This window comes from Notechis scutatus, chromosome 2, assembly GCF_049901735.1.
Source record: "Notechis scutatus isolate UNSWTSFEM ecotype Mainland chromosome 2, rNotScu1.2, whole genome shotgun sequence".
Taxonomy (NCBI): Eukaryota; Metazoa; Chordata; class Lepidosauria; order Squamata; family Elapidae; genus Notechis; species Notechis scutatus.
The window spans coordinates 92,011,075-92,023,802 of NC_142010.1; the positions used below are offsets into that span (position 1 = coordinate 92,011,075).

General features: G+C 40.4%; 1 protein-coding gene across 1 annotated transcript in view; it reads left to right on the top strand.

Annotated features, from left to right (window-relative positions):
- The first annotated feature begins 8,815 nt into the window (after window positions 1-8,815).
- Window positions 8,816-12,728, top strand: part of HTR4 (5-hydroxytryptamine receptor 4) — a 257,825-nt gene continuing 253,912 nt past the window's right edge. Inside the window, exons 1-2 of the mRNA XM_026685638.2 lie at window positions 8,816-9,516; window positions 11,515-11,644. The gene's annotated coding sequence lies outside the window, so the exon portion shown is untranslated. The remainder of the gene's footprint in view (window positions 9,517-11,514; window positions 11,645-12,728) is intronic.

Here is a 12,728-nt window from a genome sequence, read left to right on the forward strand (position 1 = left end):
GCAGTCTCATTATTTTTATAATGCACTTCTTACATTGATTCATATGTGTCATCTCCTAGGTCTCAAAGCGGCTTACGAGATCATCTATGAACATTACATCATCACATTATTAAAAGCAACATAAGCAAAAGTATAAACCAATCATGCAGACTGATTAGTGTCCCACAATTTGACTGATTCCAACAAAATTATATCTTCTCTTCCAAAAGTTGCCTAGAATAGTCCCGCAATGAAATAGGCAGCAAATAAATTTAACAAACAAAACAAAAGGTCTCGACAGATTCTCAGTTATCCAGGTCATGGTTTCCTGCAAGGAATATAAATCCTTCCATTCCCCACTTTCCTGCCAGAGCTGACGAAGCTTTATTTATTTATTTATTTGATTTGTCATTCGTTTAGAAGATAATAGGTATAAGTATAAACATAATTATGAATACATGAAATGGATACATATAAGAAAAATAAAAAGAAACAAGAGGACAGGGATGGTAGGCACATTTGTGCGCTTATGCACACCCCATACAGACCTCTTAGGAAAGGGGAGAGGTCAATAGTAGACAGTCTAAGGTTAAAGTTTTTGGGGTTTGGGGAAGAAAGCACAGAGACAGGTAGAGTATTCCAGATATTGACCACTCTGTTGCTGAAGTCGTATGAAGTTTGGTGCGGTTTACCTTGAGTTTATATCTATTATGTGCTCTTGTATTGTTATGGTTGAAGCTGAAGTATTCATTGACAGGTAGGACATTGCAATGTGTGATTTTATATACTACACTTAGATCAGACCGAAGGCGGCATAGTTCTAGGTTTTCTAGGTCTAGAATTTCGAGTCTGGTGGCATAAGGTATTCTGCAATGAGTAGAGGAGTGAAGAACTCTTCTTGTGAAATATTTCTGGACTTTCTCAACTGTGTTAATATCAGATACATAATGCAGGTTCCAGACTGATGAGCTGTATTCAGGTATTGGTCTGGCAAATGTTTTGTATGCTCTAGTAGTGTGATATTATGAGAGAAAAAGAGATGTAAGATTAGGTTAACAACTCTTAATGCCTTTTTGGCTATGTAGTTACAGGGGGCTCTAGCACTTAGATCATTAGAGATGAGTACTCCAAGGTCTGTGATGACCCGTAGTCTCTCAAAATAACCCAAAACCCAAAACATATATTAAAGTCAGGTAAAGCCTTCAACTTAACTTCACTGTTTTATTAGGCACAGTTTAAAGTCACAAAGGTAAACAATGAGGCAAACCAAAAACCAAAACAAACCGCATTGATGAGAGTTCTGAACCAAGCCGAGATAACTAATTATAAACTCCAGGAAAATAACCGAGAAAAGTCCATGGTAAGAACACCAGCAAAAATAAGCCTCTTTCAAGGTGAACACTAATTGACTTCAGCAATTCTAACTGCGCAGTTGCAAACTTATATACATAGCTCCCACCTGCAAGCCATGAGGAGGATCATGGTAATCTCCTCTTGAGTAGACCTCACTTTTCCCTGATCCTCTCCTCCCTGTGTGACCTAGGATGGATAGGGGATGGGCCTGGATCCTCCTCTGACTGCTCAGCTGGCCTCTGCCCTTCCCCAGCCTCCTCCACCACCTCTGAAGCCACACTCCCACTCCCTGTTCCTCCTCTTTCTCAGAGTCAGACTCCTCCTCTTCCTCAGAGTCAGACTCCACCAGGGGCATGACAAGGTCCTTGACAGAGTTTGGATCCTCAACAAGGTCTTAACTATTCTGCTTGTATTTTATTTTCTGATTTTTTTTTTGCCAATATGAAAGACAGAGCATTTATTTGTTGAGATTTGAAGTTGCCAATTGTTTGACCATTCTGATACATAGTCGAGGTCTTTTTGAAGGGTAGCAGTATTGTCTGTGGTGTTGAATAGCTTTACATCATCAGCGAAGAGAATGCAGTTGATCTTAATATGATCACAGAGGTCATTTATGTAGAGTATGAAGAGAGTTAGTCCTAAAACACTGCCTTGGGGGACACCACTGTTTACAGGTACAGAATTTGATAGGATGCTCCCAATTTTAACCTTTTGTTGTCTGTTTGACAGGAATGCTTCTATCCAGTTATGCAGTTGTCCAGAGATACCATAAGATTTTAGTTTTAGGAGTAGTTTGTTGTGTACCACTGAATCAAAGGCTTTACAGAAGTCTATGTAGATTGCGTCTATTGCTTTGCCCTGGTTGAGTTGTGTAGCCCATATGTTTTTGCAGTGTAAGAGTTGCAGATTGCAGGATAGTTTTTTTCTGAAACGAAATTTTTTATTAGAGAGCAGGTTGTTTGTCTCTAAGTGGAGGATGATGGACTGGTGAATAATTGATTCCATGACTTTACAGGTGACGCAGCATAAGGAGATTGGTCTGTAATTTTCAACTAGGCCGGGGTCTCCCTTTTTGAAGATGGGGATGACCATGGATTGTGACCATAAGTTTGGCAAGGAGCTGAAAGATTTTTCAAAGATTATGCTTAGAGGTTTGGCTATGGCAGTGGATAGCTTTTTTAAGAAGTAGGCACATATTCCATCCGGTCCAATAGATAGAGATGGTTTTAGATTGCGTAGTGCTTTTTCAACATTGTCTTGTGTAAAATCGATATGTATTAGATCATTGTAGTTGTCTGTGGTTCGACTAGGAAATACTGGGCATGATCTGTTGCTGTTTACAAATACTGAGCCAAAGAATGTGTTAAAGAGGTTGGCTTTAATGGTGTCATTGTTGCAGTCTTTACCATTAGGTCCTTTCAGAGGTGGGATGGACCTTGAATCTTTTAGTTTGTTGTTTACAAAATTGTAGAAAGCGCGGGTGGAATTTGTGCATAGAAGGATCATATTTCTTGGATGAGAAACGAAATGTCTTCAAAGAAAAAACAAGAAAGTCCACTTGTCTCCTGAAAAAAAACCAAGCACCTTTGGGACAAACAAAACAAAACAAGCACCTTTAAGAAGACATCAGAAATGGGGCCATCCTCCCTTTAGAAGGTGCTGCTAAGAATTTCAACCTATCCTCTTGGACTATACAGAGTGGCTGCACAGATTATATTTGGGTCAGACTGCCCTGAAGATAATGGGGACTCAAGCTATAGAGGGCTTTAGTGGAAATAACCAGATTTTTGAATTGTATCTGGAATCATACTGCTATCTGCTGCAGCTCCTGCAAAATTAGTGGTGTTCCGCTGCATTGATCATGAGCAATCACCAAGTGCATTTTATTTATTTTATTTATTTATTTATTTGATTTGCCAATTGTTTACAAGATAATAAGTATAAGTGTATACATAGTTGTGAATACATGAAATGGGTACATATAAGAAAAATAAAAGAAGAATAAGAGAAACAATAGGACAGGGACGGTAGGCACGTTGGTGCGCTTATGCACGCCCCCTACAGACCTCTTAGGAAAGGGGTGAGGTCAATAGTAGACAGTCTAAGGTTAAAGTTTTTGGGGTTTGGGGAAGAAACTACAGAGTCGGGTAGAGTATTCCAGACATTGACCACTCTATTGCTGAAGTCGTATTTCCTGCAATCAAGTTTGGTGCGGTTAACATTGAGTTTGTATCTATTGTGTGCTCTTGTGTTGTTATGGTTGAAGCTGAAGTATTCATTGACAGGTAGGACATTGCAATGTATGATTTTATATACCATGCTTAAATCAGACCGAAGACGGCGTAATTCAAGGTTTTCTAGTTCTAGAATTTCAAGTCTGGTGGCATAAGGTATTCTACAACGAGTAGAGGAGTGGAGAACTCTTCTTGTGAAATATTTCTGGACTTTCTCAATTGTGCTAATATCAGATATGTAATGTGGGTTCCAGACTGATGAACTGTATTCGAGTATTGGTCTAGCAAATGTTTTGTATGCTCTGGTTAGTAGTGTGATATTACCAGAGAAAAAGCTACGTAAGATTAGGTTAACAACTCTTAATGCCTTTTTGGCTATGTAGTTGCAGTGGGCTCTAGCACTTAGATCATTAGAGGTGAGTATTCCAAGGTCCTTTACAGAGCTTGGGTCATCAACAAGATCTTGACTATTCAGCTTGTATTTTATTTTCTGATTTTTTTTGCCAATATGTAAGTCAGAGCATTTATTTGTTGAGATTTGAAGTTGCCATTTGTTTGACCATTCTGATACATAGTCAAGATCTTTTTGTAGGGTAGCAGTATTGTCTGTGGTATTGAACAGCTTTACATCATCAGCGAAAAGAAAGCAATTGCTCTTAATATGATTTTAAGCCAGATGAAGCATCTGAATTGCCTTCAGGGGCATCCCCCCATGGAACAAATTGCAGTAATCCAATTTGGGAGGCGACAATGATATCAATTATTGTTTCTAGAACCTCCAGAGAAAAGGCTGCAAATGACACACATCCACCAAAATAGGGGGAAAGTCTTCTTGATCACAACCTCTACCTGCTGGAGATAGGAGTACTGAAGGATCCAGAAATTGTAGACCTGCTCTTTCATGAATAATGACATCTCAACAAAAGCTAAAGGTACGAGTATGAAGCAGTGTGAAGGATTCTGAACCTTTGTTCAGCATCCTTGATATTCTAGAATTCATCTTAGATTTGTTCTTTCTCATTAACTCCTCCTAGCCACTAGTTAAGATTTCTGTCATATTTGTTATTAAACCTTAGATAGACACATCAAGATGGATATCATCAGTATATTGACCGATGCATCTTCCTGAACCTTCTCAACAATTTCATGCAAATGTTACACAAAATGGGGAGAGGACCAAGCTTTTTTTTACATATAAGTGACTAAGAAACTAAAGGTTCAGTTTCATTTCTGCCACCAAAACTGATTGGATCTGCCCAGTTTGGAGGGTGTGGAATCACTGGAGATAGTGTTCCTGACTTCCAATCCCTGAAGGTTGACAAAAGATTTTAGTAGAAAGTGGTATTGAACTCTTCCTACCCAGAGACCAGACAGGACAAACAGGGGCATCCTATTTTAAGTCCCACTGAGATTATTGTCAACAGTACCCAATACAATTTTTTTTCCTGTTCCTAGGCCTGAAACCAATCTGCTTTCTCCATGCCCTTTCCAATTCCTGCCACACTTCTTTTCCAGCAATTTTCCTTACAATGTTAACATTCTATGAACTGAATTTAATACATTTGGTTTAGTGAGGGAAAGAAAAAGAGCAACTTTTCTTTAAAAAAGGCAGGGGAAATAAGACCTTTAGGGAAGATATTCAGCTTCATGAAATGAACACCAAGAGCAAGTATAGGCAGAGAAACCAAATACAGAGATTTTCATTAGAAGAGGAAAATAAAGTAAAATAAAGATGTACCATTCATACATACCCAAATGGGCTAAATAAGTTGGAAGAAAGGCATAGCTTAGCTCAAGAATGGAGAATAAAGAAAGTATCATTTGACAGAAGGAAAAAGAAGAGGGATTTTTTTTGTTTGAGAAGGAGACGAAGAAGGAGAAATAAAGAGAGATAACATCACCTTTCTTGGTAACATTCGGCTATCTGAGTGGTTAGAGAGAAAATAAAAGTGAGAGAAGAATATTCTTCTCCTTTGACTACTTTTATCCTTTGTCAGAATAATTAACAAATAAAAAGAAAACCAAGTTTTACTTCAGGAATTTGGGAAATCATTAGTAAATTGTGAAACAGAAGAGATAAATGGCTTTTTCTTTCCCCTTTCTTGACTGAGGGGATGGGAATAAAGTTTTTTTTTAAGCAGCGATAGACAGGATCTCTTTACCATTATTTTAAACAAAAAGCTTTACTATGATGGTCAGATTTGGACACAGCCAAAAGACATGATAAATTATGAACGCTGAGATTACAACTATTTCAATGGCTCAAAAATTAGTGCTTCAAATCAATATCAGTAAGCTAAGAAAAGTATACACTGTATACATATATTTAGACACACATACCCATTCCCAGCCTAGCCTAGTCTTTCTTTCTGGTTTAAATGGGGATGTTCAAACGAAAATATATTTTATCTTTTGATTGAAAGTATAGTTCTTTCCCTGGGATAATGCCTACAATTTTACAAGCATTAACAAAAAAGGGGAAGCATTAAGAGAGTTCACTCTGTTGAATGTTTGCAGAAACTCATGTTCATAGTTTGAAGAATCTTCCCTGAATTTTAATAATAAACAGGCTTCTGTTATGCTTTTGCAAAGCTTGAATTGAGTCTCTGGTTTCACTTGCAGGTGATCTTTGTAAAAAATATGGAGTTTCCTAAAATTTTTCATACCTTGGGGATACTGGTATCGTATACTGTAGTTATGTTTGCAGGGTAGTGATCAGTTATCCCATATTTTTATAGCAGTGCTTGCAAGAAGTCAAATGACTTTTTAATTAAAATGATACAATATGACTAGACTAGTTTTTTTTCCAAACAGATACATCAGAAATCACATTACACACATTATGAATGTTATTTACATGATTAATTAAACAAATTAAAAGCACCTGTGATTTTTTTTCCGTGATGCAGAAAAAGCTTTTGACAATTTGGAATGGTCTTTCATGCTTGTGGTTTTGAAAAAGATGAGTTGCAGTTTCAATTTTTTAAATAACTTGGATACAGAGCATTTATAATGAGCAAAAAGCCAAGAAAATATAAATGGTTGTTTATCACAGCAATGAACTGTGCGAGGGGGACAAAAGCAATGTTTTAGAACTGTTGGTTGCTTTCTATCTATCTAGCATTTTGGCTTTCTTTCTTGACCAAAGCTCTGAGTTGGTACAAGCAGTGAACCAAACTGAGGGTACAATTGTGGATGGAGGGTAGGAAATTAGGCAATACGTTTAGTATTTTGTATTAATGGGAGTTGGTTAAGGCATCCAGGTAGAATCCAGGAAACTCTGAGTTTTAATTCCACTTAAAATACAAAGGCAGCTGGGAGTAGGAAGAGTGACAGAACCTCTGGGATGGAGCTAAAAGGGGATCAACTAGAATCCCAACAGAGCCACATGTGAACTAAGTTCAACTTCCATTGAATTCTGTTGACTCTTATTTAACTTCAAGTTAAGAAGAATCCTGTGCAGAGGCATGATTTAACAGATTTAACAGATAATCAGAGTTGGAAGGGACCTTGTAGGTCATCTAGTCCAACCCCTTGCCCAAGCGGGAGACCCTACACCATTTCTGACAAATGGCAGCCCAATCTCTTCTTGACAGTCTCAAGTGATGGCGCTCCCACAACTTCCGAGGGCAAGCTGTTCCATTGGTTGATTGTCCTCACTGTCAGAAAGTTTCTCCTTATTTCCAGGTTAAATTTCTCCTTGTTCAGTTTCCATCCATTATTTCTTGTATTTAATCATGCAGTAAATGTAATCATTTACTGTATGATTAGCAGTAAATCAGTTTAATGGACTTTCATGTATAGGCCTGATCTTTCATGAATGACAGATCAGGTTATTCTTTGTCTCAATTTTTCCCCTTTAGTTACAGGGCTTTTTTCTTTCTTGGGAGGGGAGAGGATGGCTGGTCTTGGAATGAAAATAATTTAATAGTTATGCTGGTTTCTCTACTGCTGACTCTTCTTAGTCTGCCTTCTAAGCTGCTGCTTCATTCATTCATTCATTCATTCATTCATTCATTCATTCATTCATTCAGTTCTATAACCACCCTTCTCAGTCAATGACTTTGGACAGCTTACAGTTCAAAGAATATATTACAATTAAGACACCAAAACATTTTAAAGTAATAAAATCAATCTTTTAATATTTGTGTTAGCTGTTTCGTTGGAACAAGCTTCAATGAAGGCAACTCTGTTTAATTGTTTTTGTGCTGTTCTAGATGATGTAGGAGAAGAAATGATAGGACCTTGTGGCAGGGTTAAAAGAGGGATCAACCTTGAATCCTTATGTAGCTACAAGCAAACTAAACCCAACCTCTCTTGAATTCTGTTGACCCTAAGTGGGTATTAACCATTACTTGAGAAGTTTCTTGTGCATAGGAATAATCAGCAATACATTAGTTTCATTAGACCTTCTCGCGTTTGATCCTGGGTGACACACTCTCAGCTCTGTCTTTTGCTGCTTAAACTGTTAGTCATAGCATCTCCTTTTCCTCAGGTTGAACACCTGTAGACCAAAGAAAATATGCTGCCACAAAGCTAGCTGCCAAGAAAGGAAAGCTGTGTTAAGAGCAGCGGTGGCAGTGATTAGAATGCAGTACTGCAGCCTACTTCTGCTGACTGCTGGCTGCCAGCAGTCTGGCTGTTCGAATCCCATGGCTCAAGGTTGACTCAGCCTTCCAACTTTCTGAGGTAAAATGAAGACCCAGATTGTTGGGGGCAATACGCTTGGGGCTGTAAAGCACTGTGAAGAGATATATAAGTGTAAGTGCTATTCCTATTGCTATTAAGTGGTCTTGTGCGTATCACAGTATCCCTGGTGTCAGGCTCCCAGGCCCATGCAAAATGAAAACTCTTGCTGCTCTGAATTATGAACTAGCTCTTTGAAGCACTTTGCACCAGACTACAACCTTTTACATGTAACTGAACCACAATTCCCAGTTAGGTTAACTCGGGAAGCTGCAAGTTGGCTTTGCACAACTTCTGGAAGGACACAGGTGTTTCTCATCCCCACCTCTCTTTCATTCAGGGCTTCACTTTCACAATGCCCTTATTTTTTTGTTTGTTTGTTTTGTTTTTTGCTCAGGTTAGAGAGAGTCAGCGAGAGCAAAGCTTTGGAGTGAACCCGCCTGGGAGCCGAGCTGCGAAGGGCGAGCCCAAGAAGCCGCACCTGTTGCCTTTCTTCCCGTAGCCTACAGCGTTATAGGGCGTAGCTCCGGATAATTTGGGAGCAGCGTTGGCGGGAAGGGGAACCGAAGAGCTCTCACTCTTTCTGCGCTAGCCAACCGTCGGCTAAGTGTTGGCGGGCGAGGAGGGCGCTCCGTAGAGCGGCCGACCCGGGACAAGGAGTCGCCAGAGACCGAGAGCGCACCAAGGGCGCGAGAAAGCAGGGCGGGAGGGCAGGTGCTGAGTACAGCCGGGCGAGCAGAGCCCTTTTGCTTCCCGCTGCTTCTTCGCCTTCTTTTCTCTTTCTTTCTTCTTCTTCTTCTTCCTCCTCCTCCGCCTCTTTCCCCCTGGAGCTGAGGAAGGCTCCCGGCGGCAGCGAGCGCGCTGTGATTGGCCGCGTGGGGAGAAAAAGCAGGCAGAGCGCGCGGCGTTTTCTGAGGGAAGCCGAGCAGCGGGAGAGAAGCCGGGAAGCTGGGCTGCTTGAGCTCGTACCTTTGGAGCCGGCTGCTCAATCTGGGGGGAAGGGGAGGGAGGCTTTCCCATCTTCCTCGCTCTTCGCTCGCTCCGCCCGGGACGGTAACTTTGCCAAGCAGCCTCACACGAGACTTGAAAAAGGGACAGGGCGCCCAAAAGGGCGCGCGGGAGCGGACCGGCTGAGGTAGAGTGCTCCTTCCTAACGCGATCGCTTCTCGACTTAACGGGGCGCCGCAGACGAGATGCAGCCAGCCGCCGCTGTGTGGTCAGCCTTTCCCTGAATGGGGGCGCCCGGACTTCTCTTCCTGCAATGGTAAGATAACAGGTTCGGATTTCCTTCTCAGCCGATCAAAGGGAATATTGCTATTCGGTTCGCTACGTCTAATCAATTGATTTACCAATAATCTTAATCGTTGTTGTTTCTCCCGCCCCCTCCCCTCAAAAAGAAAGTCGCTCGTGATTTCTCGCATCGTAGTGGAAATGCCAATTTATTAGGCTTTGGTTACCTTGTGGTTGAGAAAATACTCTGCATGCGTTCAGAGGTCCGCTTTTCTATAGTGGTACCTGATTTTTTTTTTTTTTTTAGAAAAAAAACACACCATTGAAATGAAGTCTGAAGACAGTCTTCTACTTCCAGATAGTTTGAGATCTGGAGAATGTCAGATATCAGAGATTCTAAGACAAGGCAGTTAGAAATTTGGGGAAGGTATTTCCTACCTCAAGGCTAGGGGAGATAATTTGGGCCTGATCTGTGTGCTGGTGAGAAATTTCCCTCCCCATAAACCCCATAAAACATGCCTTATGGGGCTTATGGGGAGGGAAATTTAGGCTACCTGATGTGGATTGCTGAAATCAAAATGCACCAAATAGCAGCGAATACTTTAGATTTTTCTTTGTCTCTTCCTTGATGTTGAGTGGTATCTAGATTTTTGTAACCTTCTCAACTTATACCTTTCATATTCAGAAGAGGTTGAAGTACCGTCATCTTCAGACAAACAGGATGATGGAAATTGTGGGCCATCACATTTGGTGGAGGCTAAGGTTCCAAAAATTCCTACAGATAAATAAAGCTTCAATGCAGCTCATTAGAGTAGACAAGAAAACATCATTCTCTTGCTGCCTCAACCAGTTGGAAAAAATAGGACAGTAAAGGGAGCTACCTCAGGAAAGGAATTCACACCAGATGAAAACCTGAATGTAAGATGCTGAAGGCACTGAAAGAGATGAAAATAAGTATTTTCTTCAGCTTTGTATTTATTACCTAAGTGTTGCTGTGCTGTCTTTCTCTTTTGTGTAAGCAGAAAGTCTGTAAAGAGGAACACAAAACAACTTGTAACTTTGCTTCATTTATAGTTTATGTCCTTCTGTAGTCTGTTAGCAGGTCAGAAGACGGTTTTATTATTTCATTTATAATTGCATTGACAAGGCATGGCTCAGATGCTACCAAAAAATAAAAAATAAAAAAAATTCCGCGCCCCTCTGACGTAAGTAGAGAACCTCTTAAGTGTCTTCCTGAGTTATTTCAGCACCATTGAGTGGTGTTCATTCACAGAGAGATACAGTATACTGTATATTGCAGCAGCAGCAGAAGAAAAACAGATGAAGTTCAAAATATGTAAATAGTGGCAGTTTATTGTAAATGTGGAAGGAAATGTATTTAGAGGGTGTCCTGGAAAGGTAAGACTGTGTCACTCCTAGAGTGGAAAGAAGGGAACTGAAGATCATGAGAGCAAAATATGATTCCTAAGAAGGTAAGGACTGATGCAAAGGTCAGACTAAAATTAAAGGACCCAAAGTGTTTCGCGGTCTTAAGCCAAGCACAGTAATCAGAAAGTGCTTCTATATGTTATTCTTCTCCTCATGCTCGTGGTGTTTCTGGTGCAAAGAAAAAGAATGGTAGGATAGATTATTAAAGATAGGCTGCTTTTGCTGTTTCTGTCTTGTGTTGAGCACTGAAGTGGGATAGGAGGATGGAAGAGGAAACCCAGTACAAAGTCTAAGAGAGAGAAAGAGAGCTGTTGAACTTGAAAATTCATTGTGCATCCCTGTTTCATTGCCGTGTTTCATCAGCTTGTGTTTGATATTATGCTGGCTTACCCAAAATAACGAGCCTGTGAAGGTATTTCATTGGCAATACTGGGGAACAGTTTGCCAATCAGTATGTTTCATACTTCATATTACAAAACTTAAATAAAGTAAAAGGTCATGTCGTGAATGGATGAATATGTTTTGGTCATATAATAAGAAAGGATAAACTGCATAATTGCAGTAAAAAACCACAAAGATTAATTTGGCTGTTGCTTTCTTATAGAAATGAACTGGCTAATGTTGGTGACATTTTGATGATCCATGGAGAAGCAAGAGGGACCAGTTCTTTAACAAGCTGCCAGCCCTGGCAGAGGGTAATGGAATCAGAAAGAAACGAAGTTGGACATGTGCTGGTAAGGAATATTCAGTGGAGACATGTTGAATTTATATCTTTCTATCGACTGATAAATGCAGAAAGTTTTATGGATTATTTTTTCTTTGTCACCCTTCATTTTCTTTTGTGGTTGCTGTTAATAAAAGGAGAATTTCTTTGTTAAATGGAAACAAGTTTCTGTAGGTCTCCTTCTCCTACTCTTAAAAAATGCAACTGAATGTTGTCAAAGCAATGAAACTGATGGCTCAGGAACAATTTTACTTTATATTGCCAGGCTGGGAAATCCTGTGGACCTCCAGAAGTTGTGCAATGGCAACCCAGCCAGTGTGGGAAAGAGTGATTGTGGGATGCTGGGAACCATTGTTCAGTCTTATCTGAAGAGGGCAACTGGTTCTTCATTGTTCCTTGAAGAGCTGCTAAATTAGACTCAAGCTCTGAGAATAGAATAGAATAGAATAGAACCGTGATGGCAAACCTATGGCACGTGTGCCATAAGTGGCACGCAGAGCCATTTGTGTGGTCATGTGAGCCCCAGCCAAACTTACCTGCACTGCACATGCACGTGCCTCCCAGCTGATTTTTGGCCTGTTTGAGGCCGTTTTCACCCTCCCGTAGGCTTGAGGGAAGCTTCTGCAGCCTCGGGAGGCTGAAAAACGGGCCTTCCAGAAATACCAGAGATGCCAGAGGCTTCCCTCAAGTGGGGTGGGGCACATTGCATTGTGGGTGCCGGCACACATGCGTGCTTTCGGCACACCACAACAAAAAGGATCGCCATCACTGGAATAGAATAACAGAGTTGGAAGGGACCTTGGAGGTCTCCTATACCATTTCAGACAAATGGTTGTCCAATCCCTTCTTAGAAAACTTTCAGTGTTGGAGCATTCATAACTTCTGAAGACAAGTTGTTCCACTGGTTAATTGTTCTAACTTTCAGGCAATTTCTTCTTAGTTCTAGGTTTCTTCTCTCTTTGATTAGTTTCTATCCATTGTTCTTTCACAACAGAAGCTCCACTGAAAGAGCTAGTTCCAAATTACTTCTTTTATGTCTCTCCTCTATGATCCCAAACAAGCCTGGGGGAAAAATATTTACCTCATGGATGAAG